Source organism: Oryzias melastigma, linkage group LG1 (assembly GCF_002922805.2).
Source record: "Oryzias melastigma strain HK-1 linkage group LG1, ASM292280v2, whole genome shotgun sequence".
In the NCBI taxonomy this organism is placed as follows: domain Eukaryota; kingdom Metazoa; phylum Chordata; class Actinopteri; order Beloniformes; family Adrianichthyidae; genus Oryzias; species Oryzias melastigma.
The window spans coordinates 28061765-28082025 of NC_050512.1; the positions used below are offsets into that span (position 1 = coordinate 28061765).

Genomic DNA, 20261 nt, shown 5'->3' on the forward strand with positions numbered 1-20261 from the left:
CTAAAAGACATTTGGGATTTACAATACTTGGAGTGGGACTTTAAGGCTTAAAGCGATGTTAACAGCAGTGTGAAGAACCTATTTGTTTTTGTCAAAATATCATTCAAATTTGACCTATTTTCTAATGAAAAATAGACCCCAGAGGCCTCTGGGAAACCCAAAACAAGCTCCTTGTGGTTCATTGTTGGACACTTGTAATCAAATGCCACGTTTTTAGATAAGCCACAGTTTGAAACATCCTGAAAGCAAACCGTCTGACGTTTCAGGAGCTAAAATCAATATCTGGAGACGTGCGTGTCAGTAAATGTCATTTTGTGGCTGATTGTACCATCCAGATGTTGCCCATTTAAAGCCGTGCGGCTTCTATTGAAGAGGTTCCAGGGTAGCACCCCCCCAAAGGTCGCCCTGCCCCGCAGATCCAGGTCCTGTGATCCGCAGACGGGCTCCCCGTCCGCAAATTACCGCGTTTGAAAGCAGCCCAAGCATGGACGAAAGAGGAACGCGGCTCAAAGGGAGCTGCAGAGGAAAATGTCATTCCTGCCAGTTAGTCTGAAGCCCCCCCCCCTCCAGACTGAGGTAAAAAAACAAAAACGTGATGACAGTCAGACAGCAAACACTTCACTGTTCCGTCATTTCCCAGCCTTAGCGCGTCCATTAGAACTCTGTGAAGATGAGGATGCGGCTTCCTCAAATTAATTGCCCATCATTTGGAGGAAAAAAATGACAACTCTCGGTGAGGAGCTGTCAGCTCCGGACAAGGAACGCCTTCCTTCCCTACCTTCCCAAAATTCATTTAATGGAGACAGACGTGGACCACAGAAGGAGCCGCAGCGCCGGTGTGGTCAGGTTGTAAACACGCAGACTTGAAAAGAGAGAGCGGCGTTACAAACAGGTTTGATCTGTTTCAGGCTGTCCAGACTGGGTGACAAGTTAGGGGGGGGGGTTGATTTAAGTCACTATTATTTGTTCTTCGTCTGTCAGCTCCTCTCGCCGGCAGCGTTGTCATTCGTGCCGTCCAGATTTAAGAGTCCGACACTGATAGAAGCACTACAATGGAGCGCCAGACGGACGTACCTGCAGGCGGAAGTGCTGGGAAACAGCTGAGGCCCTCCAATTTGTGAGCAGCACATATTTCAGTGAAGTCACACCAACACCCCCCTCACCCTCTTTTCTCTATTGTTCATTATTGTTGAAACCCTGAAAGATGCTCTTTTAGCTGCACTGGTCCAAGGATCTTTAATCCCAAATAAATCAAATTACATTTCTTATTACCGCCTCTCCTTTCAAAAGAATCAAACTCTTGTTTTCATTCCAGAGAAATTGAGTTACATTTATCTCCACCAAGCTGCAATATCCCCTCTTTGTTCGCATCAGATTGGTTTAGGAGTGAGCAGGCATATGCAGATCACGAGATAATGATGATGGCGGGAGTCTAAGTGTATGAATGACACGGTTGAAGATGAAGAAGCGTCCTCCCAGCCAATTTAGACGGCAGAATTAAAGGTCTAACAGAGGTAGAAAGTGAATCCCGTCCTTCACGGGAATCTGTTACTTCTAATATCATTCGTGGCCATGAGGCACATGTCTCTCCTGAAAGGTAATTGTACAGCTGCAGGAGGAAAATGAACTATCGCTTTGGTCTCTCGCCCTTTAAAGAACTGGTGGAAACTAGTGGGTTTTGGAGGCAGAGTGGAGTAAAATGAAATTTCGTTGTTGTGTGGACTGAAGCTGCAGCTGAGTTTTTAATGATTTTCTTACTTTTGCTGCTCTAAGCTACTGTTGAACTTTCTAAACGCTTTCTAAATGTTATAACTTTGTGAATATTTAATGACTACAGCTCCCAGACTCCCAAAACACACATTAGAGTTTAATGTTCTAGACTTAAAAAGGTAGAAATCATCAGTCAGATCCCTCGACTGCACAGGATTAATGCAAATCGGAGTAAATAACAGAGGACAGATCTGATTATGTTGTAGACGACGTTCTGTTGCGATGTCCGGCTGGAGGGTCGTAGTTCGGATTCCATCTTGAAGCCCCACTTTGACCATCTTTTGATGTATTGTTAAAGCATTCCCAGTGGTCTTTCATTATAAATTGACCAGTTTTAGCCAAAAAAAAAAATCTGTTGTTTTCTAGATCAGTTAGTGCAGAGTTTTTTGGAAAATTTGCCTCCGAGTTAGGGGTGGGACTGTTGGCACTGAAGTAAGCCTCCCCTCATTTCCCATGATCTCCGTTTTTACACTCTCCTCTGCTAGATAGATAGAGATATGTTAATTATCCAGAAGGAAATTGTTGCTAGCTTACAGAGTCTTAACACTCCAACTAGGCCTGGGTATCAATAATAATTTCCATAATTGATTAGTTTTGATTCACCAGAGACTGGATAGATTTGAATCTGATTTGTTTCTGTTCTTTCAATCCACTCAATTTAATTATATTCTATTTTGAGCTTACACTGTTTAAACATTTAGACACATTTTTTTGGAAATACATTATTAATCTATTATATGTTTTGAACATATTTATATGAATCTGATATAGTTCACATATTGTAAAATGTATCAGTGAAATAATGAGATTGTTAATATCATACAGAGTTACATGGATTCTCTAAAGGAGAAGTTCTAACAATGGAAACATTGGAAACATTGTTCTGCTTCTCCTGGAGGACGTTTCAGTTTGGCCACTAGGTGGCGATCAGACTATAGCATTACACCTTATTCTTGAAGAAAAAGAAAGTGTGAGGAAAAAAACAATATTTTAGACCACAAACATAAACATATTTCCTTAAAAGAGTCTGGAAAATTCCTGCCAGTGAGTTTATGAAAATGTTAATTTAGTCAGCAATGTATGTTTGGGTCAACCGTGCGTTAGCATTAGCTTTCCTATGGGAAATTCCATTAGACGTTAGCATCAAGATAGCGGACTTTAGCTGTTTGTGCTTGATCTAGCTTTATTTTAATGGATCGATTATTCATCTATTAAGCTTAAATTGATTCAAATGGATTAATCGATTCTGTTAACCCAGGCCAAACCCCAACCTAACATTAGCGGTGCTACAAAAATGGTGACCAATATTGGAGCTATCCAGCCGTACAGTTTTGATCCAGATGTCAGCTCAGACAAGAAAAGCAAAGATCTGCATGGATACAGTCATCTACTTGGAGCCGAATATAGCAGCTGCATCATAGCTACTGGCTTTTTCAAGACAATTTGAATAAACACTGTGAAACTTTCATTGGAGTGAGTCTATGATGGAAGTGCAGGAGTGTCTTGCCGTTCCCTTAGGGTTTGAACGGCCAACCGAAGGGACGTTATAAAAGTGGAACATACAATTGTGTGTGTAGGGCAAGTGTATGTTTTTATGAGGATAGTGTAAGTTATACACACTTATTCAAGTCATTAGTAAGGTAAGCACACGCTGCCCGTATGGGGCATGGCAAAATATTCTCCTCCCCAAGTCATCACATGATGACGTTTAGTTAAGGACTTCTCCGCGTCACTTTTTGACGTTTTGGGTGTCTTCAACTCATTGTTTTTTGACGGACTGGCTGTTCATAAAATCAAGGATCCGCAACCCTCGTGAATCGGTACAGGACGCGTACCTATACCCCAAACTTAACCCGGTACTGGTTCGTGATCGGTACTGCGTCCGGTTCGCGCCAAGCACCAGTACCAGACATGGTACCGGTTGGGGTTCGTTACCACATCTAATCCAGTGTCAGGTTAGGGTACTGGTACCGGGTTTAGCTACCAGTGTGCTACACATTGTGGTACTGGACCAGTTGGGGACGCATGATTTAATGAGAACACAGAGTACATCCAAAAGCGACAACTTAGGGACTCCCAAAAAGTGATGCAGAGGGGTCCTTAACCAAACGTCGATATGTGACGACTTTGGAGTGAGAGTGTGATGGGCACGGAGGATATACATAACTGTCTGTTGAACGCCTATAGAATGACCACACACTTTGATTGTCTAATTTTGTCATTGCTAACAGTCAGACCTACCTCCTACTTAGCCTTACATGTCGTTCAAATGTTCACTAGGACCTGTCACTCACAGTATGCTCCTACAAAACAATGTGCCTGGACATTTTTGCTCTACGGCCTCATCTAGCGGTCCACAGCTTTTATATCTTGTGCGGACCACCTGTGTGCCCCGTACAGGTTTGCCCTTTCTTCGCCTGTATCCCCCCATTAGACCTGTTGTGGCGGAGGACCTACAAGACAAAGAAGAATGGTTAATTTAGTCTTTTTTAAAGTTAAATCAAATGGATAAACCCTTTTTTTATATTTGGCGTTGTTTCTATAGGAACTCTCTGTGCACCTCCCTAATGATCGATTTATCCATTTGCATTTTGGCTTGCTCTTGTTTCTGATGAGCCTTCTTTGCGTGTGCAGGTTAGCATGTGGTCTCCATGTACGTCCACAATTGGACCGTTTTATTTTCCCCGGCACAGCTGTAGAAGCACTGGATTGATGTGTAACCCAAGCCGGCACTTTAAAGGGCGAGGGGCCTGGACAGACGTGGTCTTGATAGAGCACCAGATGGGGCTTTATGATGAAAAGACCGTAATCCCCATCCAGGCATTACTTCCAGCACTTGTGAACTACAAATACGTCCACAGCATTTCACAAGAAGAAATAATCTTCTATGTTTTTAGCATTACTAAACATGCTCCTTTTTTATGTTTTTCCAGCTTCTGACGTGCTTTCTTCGTCTTCCATCTTTTCACATCTCTTAGTTTGCCCCACCCAGTTCTCCTTTTGGTCCTGAGGATTTGCAAATGTGGCATTAACTAACAGTCACAGAGCCAGGCAAGCGGGCTCTTTTTATCTACCGTAGATCTTCTGACGGAGCTGCAGTGTGTTCTTTGAAAAAGAGATCTGTGCTTGAGCTAAAAAAGACTTACGCCTCCAAACAGAATTTATACTAAACTTCAGGACATGCTGGTTTGGGGCCACAATCATTGTTTTCCTACACCTGTATGAAAAATAAATTCATTAACTAAAAATATTTTTTTAACAAACATTATCCCAAATATATATTAGACTGGTTGGGTTGTTGGTTGGAACTTTAAACACTTCCTTCCTTCAAAAGCATCACTTTCATTCAGCTCACAAATAATGCTCACCTTTGCAGGACTCTTATCTACAAACAAGATCCAACCTTATCATCATAGTTATCAGCAGTTAACTCTTCTCACCTCAGCATCATTCCAAAAAATAGCAAACTGGGATAAAGAGATCAAAATAAAAGCAATCCACCTACCTGCCACAAAAAACCTCCCAAAAACATGCGACCCATAAAATGCTCAAATCTGTGTTCTAATGAATCAAAGTAGCAGATAAAAAAAAAATACTCTTAAAAATTTGTAGAAAATAAACCTATGACATGAAATAGATTTCGAAACAACTCTGTGCATCTTATTTTTCAAGATAAGATAAGATAAGACAAGATAAGACAAGATAAGATAGTCCTTTATTTTGTCCCACAGTGGGGAAATTCCAGTGTTACAGCAGCATTACATGTAGAAATACAGGTGGGTATATGTACATAGGTTAAAAAAAATATATAGAAAAATTAGGTGAGTCACATATTTACAAAAAAAGCAAAGTTATAGTGCGGAGACAAAAATGAAAAATCAAAAAAGAAGCAGGTGAAAAATCTGACTTTTCATGTGAGAGTCAAAGGGAGTTTGGTCTTTTTTGTGGTCATTTGAGGACACATTTGGTACTTATTAGTTTTAAACCAGAGAGTGACTGTGCATTCAGACTGGAAAAGTCAATTGATCCAGACCAAGTCCACTTACTTTGGTCCGGATTGAGTCCTGAACCTTGCCTTTGATCTGTATTCTGCTATTAACCGGACATTTCTGGTCCAAACCAAAGCTTGTAAACAAAACCATGTGACTAAAGATCTTGTCAGTTATTTGCCAGGAACTACAAGGGCGGAGCAAAGTAACGAGAAGTCCTACGCTTTGCAACACTTGTCGGGATAGTTCAGATATTCAAGCTTTATATTTCGCTGATCAACATTAAACATCTGTATAGATGTCAGGTACTACACTTTTTACTTGGTACAGTGGAGGCATGCTGACTAAGAATCTACGGTGATAAGTGTTTATGACGTATAGATTTTTATGAAAATAGTGTGAGAAGCAATTCAAATGTGTTTTGATGAGCTTAGATTCCTCTAGTAACATCTCAATGAGTTGCTGTGTCCCACTGTTGCTCAACTGCTCTGTTTACATCCCATAATAAATGGCTGTGGTGGCTGTTTTGGTCCAGTCGTTCCACTCTGAGGATGGAACCTGTTAAGACTCAGGAAATTAAGAGCAAACTGGAGTTTAGTCCGATTGGAAATGAACAAAGACAACCTCAAACTTAAATGGAAAAAAATATAGTAGGACGCTAAAGCTAATCTAACACAAACGGCTGCAATGGAAACCCTTTTAACAGACCAGTACATGGTGGCGTGGTTGAGAGCACACTAGCCTCACATGGAGAAGGTCCTAGCTAAAAGTTCAAAGTTTGGATGTTACTTGTATGGGTTTTCTCTGGATTCCTTCCACTCTCCAAAAATATGCATCATAGGTCAGTTGGTGGCTCTAAATTAACTGGTTAAGAAGACACTCTAGGTGTGTGTGTTGTTGTGTGACACTGTGTGGCCTTGTGATGACTGTCCAGGATGTAACCTATCTTTGCCCAACAGTAGCTGGGATAAGATCTTCTGATCCTGTGACGATGGATAGATATAGAAAAGGTGATTCAAACTTTTTTTTTAAATGTCCCTTTAGCTTGTTTCTTTATTTTTCTTAGATCCTAGATTAGCTTCATTGTTGGTTTTTGGCGTTTTGAGCATCTGGACATCATGTTAATCTCCAGCTGGACTGATCTGTAATGGCACCACTGAACTCTAGATGGCGGTACAACTTCTTGTGTCATAGGTCAAATAAAGCATGCTAACATGAATGTAGCATTCTAAATAATCATTTACATGATTTTTTTTCTCTGTTTAGTTATCTGTATGAGCACACTAACCTCATACTTTTCAATTACGAGTGCTAAAAAAATGTAATACTTATTATTTGGTTATGCATTGAGAAAATTTAGATACATTTAAATCAACTCTGTATTCAAGTAGCACTGGAATTTCTCCGAGTTCTATACGTGTCTCCTGTCATTTTTCACCAGATAAAAGCCTCATCTCACATCTCTGCCTGTCTTGCAGATATCTGCTTGAATAAGAGACAAAAAAAAAACGTCTTTAATGCAATCCTCAAAATTCAGACGCGCTGATCTTCCCTGCCAGGCCTCCCCTACAGCAAAACTTCAGCATCATCTTGGGATTTGGGATTGTTTCTACAATTGCTGCAAGAAATTTGGATTGATTACTGCAATATACCTCTAACAGGGCTTCCATGTTGTGAGACAAAGCCTCTACGAATCCCCCAAAATTCTCTTTTAACATCTCAACTTCAATCTGTCAAAAATAACACGTCACACCACCGTTCAGATCTGCGCTCAGGCTTCTTGTGGCTGACTGGATCAGGTTCACAGCTCTGACACTTCCCTACAGAGCGGTAAATTCAACAACGACCTCTTGAATGTTTCAGCAAAAATATTTGGAGGACTAAATGTGGGGAGAAGCCAGAAGGTTAGGGGAGGAATTTGGATTCAAACCCACAGTTTCCTTGAGACTTGTATAACCAATTTAGTGGACGTCATGGATTTAGAACGTTTGATTGTCGTGTGTGTGTTAAGTGTATTGTAAAGTATTCGTAAAGCCAATGCACGCACTTATGAGTGATGCTGTTGGACAGTGCCCTCATGCCACACTTTAGTCATTGATAATGCAGGAGGTGAGCAGGAGATATGTACAGTAGGTTTCCATATGTGTCGATAGGATGCCCAAACAAACTACACTCTTAGTCTCTATATTCTCAGGATCTAACAGTAAGACAGCAATGCGAGGAGTGTGAGCTTATCACGTGAACGGTAGTAGTGGGGTTCTTGTGCAGTCTGCAGGATTTGAGAGGTTGGGAAAAAAAAGTAAAAATCCATCGACAACACACCTGCATCTCATCTACTTTACTTTAGCCTTGCATGTTGTAAATTTGTTGCAGTATGCCCGTTGCAAAAAAATGCCTCGGACCATTTTGGCTCTACTGGCTCTACAACCTCAATATCAAGACCTCAACAAGTTAGAATGTGCGACTCTAATGGTGCATTCACACCGAACGTAGTCGGCGTGGCGGAGGTGTCAAGTTTCAATGTTAAGTTAATGTAAAGACGTGATCTGTCGCGCCACGGCGCGTCAAACAATCAGGGACTCAGCTTTGGGCATGTGACGTGGAAATAAGAAATAAACATTCAAGATGGCCGCTCGATGTGAGGATTTTTGTCATGAACTTCCATCCATTTTCTTAACCCACACGGGCTGCTACGTTACCGGAAACTGTCCCAGTAACTGTTGGGCAAAAGCGGGATACACCCTGGATAGATCGCCTGCCCGTCACAGAGCTTGATGGACGGGTACGCTAGCCAGCCAACCGTGGATAGCTTAGCGAGCTAGTGAGCTCCAGAAGAGCTGATTGTGATCGCTGCTGTCCGGGCACCCGGCAGATCTAGTGAGGTCTACTGCTCAGACTGTCCTTTGGCAGCGGAGCACGCCGGCGGTCAGCTGCCTAGCAGCCCGTAGATCCGCCGTGAGTGCTGTTGTAGCGCGTGGGACCCCTCTGGCTTCATAGGCTCATGATCTTTTTCTCATTTTCATGAAGACAATAATAAAAAGATCTCCCAGTTTTATTTTCTTATGTCCCTCTTGGGTTAAAGCTCAAACTGGACCACAGACGGATGGAAGTACCGGTTAAAACGGGCCTCAGGTGCAGCTCTCGCAGCAAGAGTGAAGTACACAGAACCCAGAGACTCTGAAAGATGTGGTGAAAACAATCACAGCTATGTGTTTGCCGGTGCCTCTGTAGAGTTCTCCAAAACATATAAATTCAAGCTACTCGCTCAAAATCATCCATGATGTGACAACAAATAAATTCCAGAACAACTTCGGCGGTTACTCCACGGCAGGAGCGTCAAGGCGTCGAGTAGTAAATTTGACAGGCGACAAAAGAAAGGCGGCAGACACGAATTTGGCACGCCTGCCGCATTCGGTGTGACTTAGTTTTTGTTTATGGACCTCAGATAAGTCACTTTAGTTAAAAGCTATGAAAAATCTTGATGAAACCTTTCCAAGTGGAGCATTCATTCAGAAGTGTTGCTAATTTCACTGATGCATTATTGTGTATTTCAGACGTAAGCTATTGCAGAACAATACATACAAAGTACAATCTGTATTGTGAACACTGTCTGATACAAATAATTGCTAATAAGCTTTTGAAAAGTACAAAACCACTTCTCCTAATGACATTCTGAGCCACTTCCCCAAGCTACTGGGATCTTTAATTCCTCCAGTGACTCCCGGGTGAAGCGAGAGGCTTTCTTCCAGCTGCTTTCCTGGTAAACCTGTGAAGAAAGTCACCTTATCAACGCCCACGTCGAGAGCAGAGTCCACATCACATGTGGAGGAGCAGCAGGTGTATCCGGAGTCTTTTTGAATTTCCAAACCTCTGGTGCAGTCATGGAGAATAAACCCAGCCACACTGCGGTAGCAGACTAATTCCAGTCATAGCCGCAGGTGAGAGAAAGAGCGCAGAAACACCAGTGAACTGTGACTCCACTTACTACCAGTAAGAGGATACAAAATGTTACATTTTTCTGTGAAGGCATCACCCATCATATAGTCAGCCGCATTCTGCAAATCTCTCTTGTCGGGGGGTGAACATGCTTTCACACACTGGTTTTCCAAAGAACTCTCGATCAATTCAGACATTTCATGTCCAACACCTCAGATTGACTTTGTATGTCGTGCATCTGTTTAGATGTGTTTACCTCACCCTCTCTATTTCACTCCATATAATGAAACTGTTTTTTGGGGGGTTTGAAAAGCACAGAAAACACATCAGCCTTTGAGTTGCATGCTTTTCGGATTCTGAAAGCATCTCTGTAAGCACGAGGGAACTGAGCGTTGCTCTTTATCGCACACTTACATCACGCTTGCAGAATATGTCAAAGCCTAAACTTGCATTTGCATGTGTTCAAATGTGCCTGAAAACTGCAGAAGTATCGTGGCCTCAGGACAAGTTCTCTATGACACTGTCTGGAGTTCAAGCAGCGCCGCACACCAAAACACTGGTGTGCTGGTGGTAAATACGCCACAGTGATTTCAAAGAGACCGTCTGAGAAAGTTATAGACATTCTTACCAGTTTTAGAAGTGTTAAAAATTGTCCTGTTTTACTAATGAAAGTACAGGCCTGTTCTTTCGTTTTTATGGGAAATGTTGAACACATGAAGCTGTTTTCAGAACAAACTGTTCCGTTTGATCTATATATAAAAAGATTTTGGGGTGACGTTGTTGATGGGTCAATACTCCCCTTATTTCAACCCTTCCCGTTGAAGGTTGGGGGTCTTCCTTTTGGTTTGAAGAAGTGCCTCATTCCTGGGTTGCCCTGGCTCTGCTCCAGGAAGTGAAGTAGAAACGGTGTACAGATCTCCTGCAGCTGGGGACAGCTGAAGGCTTTCGCCGGGAGGAAAGTAACCCCAACATCGTTTCACAAGGAGGCAGATCTGCAACATGGAGCATCCGTCCCTGCTGTGTCAGGACCTGGCGGGAAAATTACCCAGCAGTGACATCATGTTGGGGGGGCGGGGGGTTCTAGCAGCTGATATAGGACTTCAGCCATGTGGGTCGTCATAGTTACAGATGACGAACGGCACAAAACAGAACTGATGAGTTGATTCGCTGCATGCCTGTTTCAGTTTTAAGCCACTTTCATCCAATTTTTCGTACTAAAACTTCTTCTCCAGCAGCTATTGAAATTTCACAGTTTCCTTTAATGCATTTTTTTTGCTCTTTTTTAATCATGCAAGCCATGTATTCATTTATGAATAAAATATATTTACTGAATACTAAAATGAGAGAACAACAGTGCATCTGCAGGAACTACAGCAGTTCTAATACAGGCTTCTGATTTCACAAGTAACATCAAATTGTCGTTTGTAGATTTTTTTATTTTTAAATATTAAAAATGACTTTAAATTCACACCAGGTTCGGAAAAGATCCCTGGTTTTCTGGTAAACCACTTGCAATCAAAAATGTATGTAAACATGCATAAATGTGTGTTTAAATGTGTGTTTTTAGCTGCTGCGTTACATTTTAATATATAAGTTATATATAAGTTTTGGGGTTTTATGTACAAAAATACTATCGCTTGCAGTGTGTGCCAGTAGTCTGCACTGTCACCAATCAGGGACTCAAATTTGGTAGTAATGTTCAGAATGTGTTCTTTTTTAGTCACAGATGTAAAACCGTTGGACAATTGAGTATGAAGGAGAAATGAATTATTGCAGTTTGTGCCCGGCCAGAGTTATATAACATCAAAACTTTTATGTATTGGAATAAAGCTGAGAAAGAAAAAGTCTGGAGTAAGATTTGCACCACTTTAACATTTCACACCAAGCCTTTTCCAACTGTGTACAAGTTCTAGGTTGTGTTGGAACATAACTCAACACAACTGACTCCATGTTCAGACAACAACACTAATGTTTGACAAATACTCGAAATAAAAGTGGCGTTTAGTGATATTTCTCTGTTATTTACCTATAGTGCCTGCATGTCCTTACAACTGCATCAAAGAACAAAAACGGTTTCATTCTTACGTTCCTCAGTCCTTATGTCTAAATGTGGTAATTTTATCCAAATGATGGACAGTCACGTGGGGTTTTTGCTGCTTCTGCCCATCTGATTTACATGTTAATCCTGCAGACAGTATTTAGACCACAACATCTTTGTCTAAGCATTCTCCTACGCCTCTGTTCTGCTTCAAACTTGTGGTTTGTGTCCTTTTCAGAAAACTCTTCACAAAGACTGGGGATGGTTGAGCATCAAAATCCCATCAGACTATAGGTTTACAAAATACTTCTCATCTGGTAGTGTTCAGCCACACCAATGCTTAGAGTTGTAAAGTTCTTGCTCTTGAATCCTGCAGAAACAAACACGTTTCTTGTTACACTTCATCTGTTCCGCCTGACGTGGTGTTTGTTCTGGCCAAACTTTCACTTCGTGGAGATTTGTTTTTGTTTTTATTTTTTGGATCTAATTATGCAATGATTGTTAATATTCAGCTGAAGCATTTCGGCTGTTTTCACAGTGCAGATGTTCAGAAATGATGCTGACATTCATGTTTATGTCTTGTAGTTCAGCTGGAAACTGCTGCAAGTTATACTATATAATTATTCTAATATGCGTTCACCAGCCACCTTCTGGACACACCTTGCTAGTACCAGCTGAGACTCAGATTTTCCAGAACTCCTCCCATATTCTACCTAAAGTTTTGGAAACATTTTTAAGTAACTTTGTAAAGTTTCCCCGTTTCTAGCTGTGTTTGCATTGACTATGAAATTGTGCAAATTCGAATAGCGATAATAACTTTGTCTAATGGAAACACAGGTATTGAAAATACTTGGATTTATCAAAAAAAAAGGTTTTTGCACTTTATCAAAATGGATATATTTCGCTGAACTGCAATGAATGAGAAGCTGACGTCCCCTTTGATAGATGAGGATGAGCGCTAGTGCCTGAGTGATCCCTCCCCCTTGCATTCAAAGGGGGAAGTACCGGCAGACTCTAAGAAGCCAAAAATCTTACACTTCTGTAGAGAAATAAACAGCTATTATTTTGTCATTATTTAGGTCAGAATGACCATTCTTGCTCTATTACATTTTGTCTTCAACCTTTTTTTGCTAATCCTATTATATTTCATGTTTTTTCTGTAATGCAAGTCACTTAAGTTATGAATTGACCAATCTGATGCCTTAATAAAAGCATGTGGTGCCTGCTACCCCATGTTGAACGGTCAAAATGCTTGATTTACAGATTTTGTGTTGGCCACTTTCAAGAGATTGGAGTGTCAACTTCCAACAAGCTCACTCCCGATTAACGAGAGTGTCACAGAACTGGCAGAAGGCTGGTTCCAATTGCAGCAGAAGTATTAACACAGCTAAACGTCCACAAATCTAAATCAGGATCAGACAGGCAAAAGTCAGCAGAGCGTAGGAGCATCAGAGAGCACTAGAGTGGTCGGGGTCCAGGCAGGGGTCAGGGCAGGCAGCAAACAAGCAGAATCACAGATGAAGCAGGGTCCGGTGAACAGGACATCAGGTCAGGTCGAAATGCTCAGTATGCTGACAGAGTGGCACAAACAATACTTCGCACTGAGTGAGGCTGTGAGCAGTGTGTAAGTGTCGGGTGGGTGATTGACAAATGAGAGTCAGCTGAGCGGCATCCGGGAACTGTGTGCTGGAGTTCCTGGGAGATGAAGTGCAGTCTGTACTCTGGAGACTCCTCCCACCAGCGACCAGAGGGGGAGTGAGAGCGCTGACTCCTGACAGAGACCAATCACTGGCTGTATCTGAGCCCCCTCCCTACTCCATAACTACAAAACGACTTCGTAGTGAGGGACTATCTAGTGCGATGGATGTTAAAAGCAGTTTAGATACCATGTTCACACCTTTTTTTTTTTTTTTTTAGTTTGTTTTTTTTAACAGCAAATATAACATCACCAATTTGTTGAGGTAAAAATGTAATTACTATGAACGTTTTGCAAAGTGTATTTGCGAATCTACTCTGTTCTGATGATTAAAACTTGGACGGCCTATAAAAAAGAAAAAAAATACATTTTGTTCAAATAAAAAAAGTGTTTAAACATATTCCATTGTGGTCACCAATCTAGTGAGCACTGATGCACTCTGGTTTACTGGTTTTTTGCTTCGACTTCTGGGGAATTTCTAGGAAATTGGATTTTGGAATACTGGTTTTGGACAGTTATGCAATACAGTAAACACACTATATAGTGCGTTGCTATCTTGTACAATGTATAATCTTGTATAATGTATAATGCCATGTAGTATAGTTATAAGTAGAGTAGGAATTTTAATACAGCTTCTGCTTACTGACGACATATAGCTCCAACATGGCGGCATCCAGATCACGAAAAAAAATGGCGACTGAATTGATTTCATTTTAGTGGAGCTGGAAGTAAAACTTGTTTTATGGGTATGCAGTCAATGACACACTTTATATGTAAATGTTTTACTCTACTACATATCTAAGGTACTCTTTAGGAGTGAGATTTGTCGACGATGGAGGCCACACGTGGGAACTCGTGCTGGTATGATGTCTGAAGATGACACTTTATAGAGCTTTTTCTTAACCACACAAACCCCTGACCCATTTCAAAACCAAACCAGGCCGAAGTGACCCTTCTGTCTTCATAAAGAAATGGACATTAAGGGATGAAACAGAGGTAGTATGTTGGGATAAATCAAGTATAGTTGGTGCTCCCATAGTACGATAAATAGATTTCTCCCACACCATCACAAACCTACCACCATCCTGAACTATCAAACAAAGCTGAATCCATTCGTTCTGCCTCTACATATAAGCTTAGAGACTATTTTCTATTAACCGGAATATATGGTTTTTTTTTTTTAGTTTAATTGAAACCAGTCTTCCTGTGAACTTCTGGCCTTTGATTTTCTCTGGTTCTTTGTTCTGAGAAGGATTCTCTTTGAATACAGACTTTCTTTCATTTGGTAAAGTTCAAACTAACTTAGATCAACCTTTTTCCCAATCTGATCAGCAACTTTCTTTTTCCACAAAGACATTGTGCTGCTATTATGTGACACGAATTGAGGTCTTTGTGTAATGTGGTTGCTAAGTGTAATGTAGGTAAACCACAATGATTTCATGTCATAGATTTAGTAGCAGCTGTTCTATTAAAATGATTAAATAATTAGGAGAAACATGCGGCAAAATTAAGACAAATTTGAAGGATAGACTTTTACAGATAAGTTCTTACCACACTCTAACACGAGTTCTTTAAATGAAACCAACGATTCTCCTGATGCTAGTCAAAGATTGAGTTACAGCAGATGACAGCTTTGATTTCATTTCCTTGCTTGGCGAAAACAAAGATGAAACTGGGTTGACTCATCCGAAGATTCACACCCTGAGCCGCCGCATGCCCTTACATGGTCACATCCCTTGCTTTTATGAACTGCACGCCACATCAGAGTGCAAACATTTCTGGTGCATTCAGCATTGTCACACCACGTGGACGTGCCGTTTCTGTTGTCTGAGGCGACTCGCTGCAGAGCGGCAGCTCAGGAAAATGAGGTTCTTTGAGGAAGTAGACGCATATCTTCAAGGACACATACCACCCTGTAGATCAAAGGAGTTAGAGGACACGTTTGATGGGGAAACCACACTGGTTTTCAAAGCACTGTAGCTCTGCATCTCACCCGCCCATTAAGGCCCACGATAGAAATTCTATTACATCCGCCTGTCAGTTAATTGAAGTCCCAGTCTTCCCCTTGGGGGACAGCAGGCTGGTCTTTAGAGCTTCATTGTCTTGCTGCATGATCGCCATTAATTATCTCTCCCCAATCACCTTCTCAATAACACAATTTTATGTTTGAGTTAGTTTGTACGTCTTGTCAGGGATCTCTTTCTTGTGAAAACACAAAGATGTCTGACAGGAAAAAGATCACAGTTGCTCACATACAGTATTTACTCACATTATTTCAGCCTACCTAGTTGTCTCCACCGAGGAGATGTTCTGTGTCGGTGTTGCTGCATTTGATCATGAGATGTATAATCTGGAGTGTAAAAAGTTCCTTAGTTTCAGCCGACAAGTCGAAGAGGACAAGACGACGACGCAAGAGACTAATCTTTTGTCTTGTGTGGGAGGTTTAAACAGTTGGGAAGAGAGAATACTGTAGAAATACTACAGTACTGCAGTGTTTTTGGATGAGAAGTAATAGATTTTAAGGCCAAAATGAATTCTCCAAACAAAAACGGCTTCATGTATGAATTCCATCAAGGCATTGAAAGCTTTGATGAAACGATGTGGTTTTGGAACAGATCTAAAGACAAAAAATGATCTTACAACTGTGGCTCAAAAGAAACAGTTGGACTGTGCTTTAGTTTGGTTTTAGTCGTGTTCTTTTTGCTGTTTTCTCTCTGTCAGTCACTCCCGGGTTAGGTTGCCAAGTATCCACAGATGTCTTGATTTGTGTTAATGACCCTCGGTGTATTCGAGTCTCAGATTTTTAGTTCTTTACTCGCTGTGCTTCCATTACACACATACCCACAAATGTATTCAAATTCTGTTTAAAAAAATCACATTTTTGCTATAATACTGTTTCTAATAATCATAATAACTCGAATAAACACAAACCAACTTACGCAATAAGTTCTTCAAAAACCAGATGTGAGTAATACTTAGATTTAAAGCAGATACATTTAAATTCATGTACAGCACTAGCGCTCATCTTCATCTATCAAAGGAGACGTCGCCGTTTTATTCAGGCCATGGAGCGGCGAGCTACGTGGGAGTGGCTAAAGATGAAGAGATTTTGGGAAATGGTGGTTGGTGATTTTACAAAGGAGCTGTGGATCCAACAATTCCACATGATACGCTCAACTTTTGATGAGCTGTGTGATGCTGTGAGAACTCTTGTGGCGCCCGCTAAGTGTGGTATCCGTTTGATGGACGCACAACGCATTTATGTAGAAAATGTGTTTCCATTGTGGTTTTGCAATATATATCTATTTTGAAACGTCTTGAAGACCACCTCCTCAAAATGCAAAAACTTTTTCATGAGTTCTTTTCTAAATTGTCATGTATGTCATAGTCAATGGAAACACAGCTAATTGATAGGTCACCTTTTTTTCTCCACCTTTTTTGTCATGTTACAGTTTATTTATTACATATTTCAGTTTCAAGTCCTGCTTTTTGTTCCTCAAAAATGTTCTACCCATAATTCTAGAGATTTGAATACCAGAAGCAGAAACTACAGAGATGTGATATCTTTGGAATAGTAGTGGAGAGGCCATTGTGGGCTTTGCAGAGGATGAGGATTTTTTTTCAAAATGTCACAAGCAATCATGATAAAGGGGCTAAAATTAGACTTGAAAATCAGTTAGCATTACATGTATGTGGTCCTGCAACATTCTGATGACCCGTTTAGGGTCTAACTCCACAGTGGCACCTCCAACAACTTGGGTTCAATAGGATGGTCCTCTTTTTTTATGAAATCAACTGTGCATTATCATATTCATCTTTTTAAGCAAGACTTGTTAGATTTTTGTAATATTACTGGGGTAGGAGAGGAGTCTTTAGACACCTGTTTGTTATGTAGAATTAAAAAGAAAAAAATGGAAAAATGTGTACGCTAGATTTTTCAAAGGTCATCATTAGAGGGAATAAAACTTTTGTATTAATTAATTTAATCAGAATTTAAATGGATTTATTTAAGTTGCTCATGTCAGTACTGGATAATTTTGAGGCAACAATATAGCTTTTCAAAATTGTTTGTCTCATGAGGTTTCTTGACTAAAAACGTTGTTTTATAAAGATTTGGAATGTTTGAAATAGGGTGGATTTTAACAACCGTAATGAATTTATCTTCATTTGAAGTTTCATTCTCTGTCTTGAGAAAACTTTTGTTTATGAAATTGTATTGAACTGGAAGTTTGGATGCTCTCCCCATGTGTGTGGGCTTTCTCTGGTTTCCTCCCACAGTTTATAAACTTGCTTCACAGGTTTACTGGTGACTCTAAGCTGCCCTGAGATGTGAATGTGGTAGTGTGTAGTTGTGTAGAGTGTGTGGTTGTGTAGCTCTGTGACAGACCAACACATTTTCACTCCCAAGTCGTCAATCTTGACGTTTGGTTAAGGACCCCTCCGCGTCACTTTTTGACATTTTTGGATGTCCCTAACTTGTTGTTTTTATACGTGCTGGCTGTCCGTAAAATCAACGGTCCACAACCCTCAGTACACGGAACCAGATGTGGTATTGCATGTGGACTGGTTCTTTGGCTCCTAACCCAGTACTGGTACCTTAAACCTAACCTAATACCGGTTCATGTCCGATACCACGTCTGGTACCGTGTCTGGTGCCCAGAACTGGTACCAGATGTGGCACCGGACACGAACCGGTACCAGGTTAGAGTACCAGAGCACTCAATTTCCTGGTACTTGACTGGTTCCAGTTCGCAGCCTGGAGATTGGGGTCGCGTGATTTCATGGGTACATCCAGCACATGAAAAAACCACGAGTTGGGAAGACCAAAAATGTAAAAAAGTGACGCGGAGGGGTCCTTAGCCAAATGTCAGTATGGGGATGAGAATGTGTTGAACAGACTCGCAACCTGCCAATGCTGTAACACCACCCAACAGTAGCTGGGATAGGCTCCAGCAACCCTGTAATCCCAATAGGATTAAGGGATTTGGAAAATGGATAGATTGATTGTACTGAATAGTTTTGAGCTGAATCAGGAGCAATTAAGGTGTTTATCATGTTTTCTGATTGCTTCAAATACAAATAACTAAAGAACGGAAGTGGTCCAAGTGTTGAACCTTATGGAACGCCGTCAAAATGTTTGTTTTCCATTTTTTACACTTAATTGCTGTGTTTTATAGCATATCATTTAATCCAGATGTTCACTTAATTTAGCATCTTTTTTAAAGGAAAAAACACTGTAATTGGAAATTGGGTCAGCAGACATAAAGGGGTTAAAATGAAGAACTACGATCTAGCATGTCCAGCGCTAAACCTGGAATTGGTCTGTCACTCCAGGAATAGCCTTTGGCTGGTGTTGATGGTCAAAGGGCTGCTTTGAGTTCTTGGATAGGTTATGGTGGATCAACGCCACGGTGCATCTATACTTTTTTTTTGTCTTTGTGAACTCCTATATCTAGACCAAATGACGGGTTAGGGCATTGAAAGGGAAATTACTTGCATTCTTCCATAATCATAAGAGGTATTTACATATGCTCTTTAAATAATTATGCGGTCCAGCCGGGAGCATCCAATGAATTTTTCACAAAAGTACTTTCTGCTGTTTACATTCCTAAAATGTAATGTGGTTTACTTATGCAGCTGGATGGCCCGAATCAAAGCACTCATTGGCGGGGATGGAGATCGGCCAGAAGGAGAGAAAAGAAAGAGAGACAGGAGGGGGGTGAGGAGAAGAGTTCAAAGCTTGCGAGGTCAAGCTTGAGGGTCACTCTTTCTGTGCCTTTTCGCAGCTTGCGTGAATACATAACCAGCAATTGACTCTCTAATCAGGAGGGGCCTCATCCAATATGCACTTTAATAATGATGGTTATGGCTGGTTCTTTTCTTTATTTTAGTACATAAGCATCCAGCTGCATATTGAATAATCATGGAGCCACTTCTGCTGCTGGCGGCTTTCTTTTTGCCTCCTTTTAAAGCCAACCATTTATTTGTACCTGTCCCTCATAAAAGCCCCGGCTGTGCAGCCTCTGATTGGATCAAAGCTTTGACCTGTGTTGCTGGCTCACCTTTCATGGTCCCGCTGGAGCCTCCAGAGTGGGGACCTTTGCCAGGGCACCTGGGAATTACTTTGACTGTGGCGTCGTCGGCAGCTGTCACTGAGCCCCGGCGTGTTTGATGTCGCCTCTAACACGGCTCTCTGTAGCAATCATCGGGGAGATCTGACGCCCTCGCCGGGCCCTGAATAATAGAATAAATCTTCCCGTCTGCGACCGCTGTTGTCACCTGTGCTCCTGTACCATGAAATGCTGCCATGCTTTCCTTCGGGGGCTGACGTGTTCTTCCTGTCTCTTTCAGAGCACAAAGCGGAGTGTCAGAGCGGCCAGCCATGGGACAGAGCTGTCAGGGAGGGGGCTCGGCTGGCAGTGCCCGGTCCTCCTGCTGGGGCCGCGGCTGTTTGAAGAGGAGAGTCAAGGATGCTTCTGGATGTAGCAGGAGAGGAGGACTTTTGGCTCTGCGGGCGATCTCCGTGAGCCGCTGTCAACAGTGAGAAACACCAGTGAATGTTCATCCTGTTCTCTTCTCCCATTCGTTCAAACAGAGTTCCCCCAGGACTCACAAACTGTCCTTGTCCTTACATTTTTTTAATACACTGAGTAAGCATTTCACTGTTTCCATTTCATACTCCATATGTTCTAAAAAAATATTACTATTCAGTGTCCTAGATTTTAATGCAATTTGGACACAATAAACAAGCAAAAACCTAATAAATAGGAACGTTTTACAAAGACTATATATGAATCCCTTATGTTCTGATGAGGAAAACGTGGATGATTTA

General features: G+C 41.3%; 1 protein-coding gene across 4 annotated transcripts in view; it reads left to right on the forward strand.

Moving 5' to 3' along the window:
• Positions 1 to 20261, forward strand: part of LOC112157132 (axin-2) — a 125654-nt gene that overhangs the window by 10327 nt on the left and 95066 nt on the right. For all 4 annotated transcript variants that reach the window (XM_036213787.1, XM_036213786.1, XM_036213782.1 and 1 more), the window contains one exon: positions 19781 to 19969. The gene's annotated coding sequence lies outside the window, so the exon portion shown is untranslated. Of the gene's footprint in view, positions 1 to 19780; positions 19970 to 20261 lie in introns of those variants that run through there.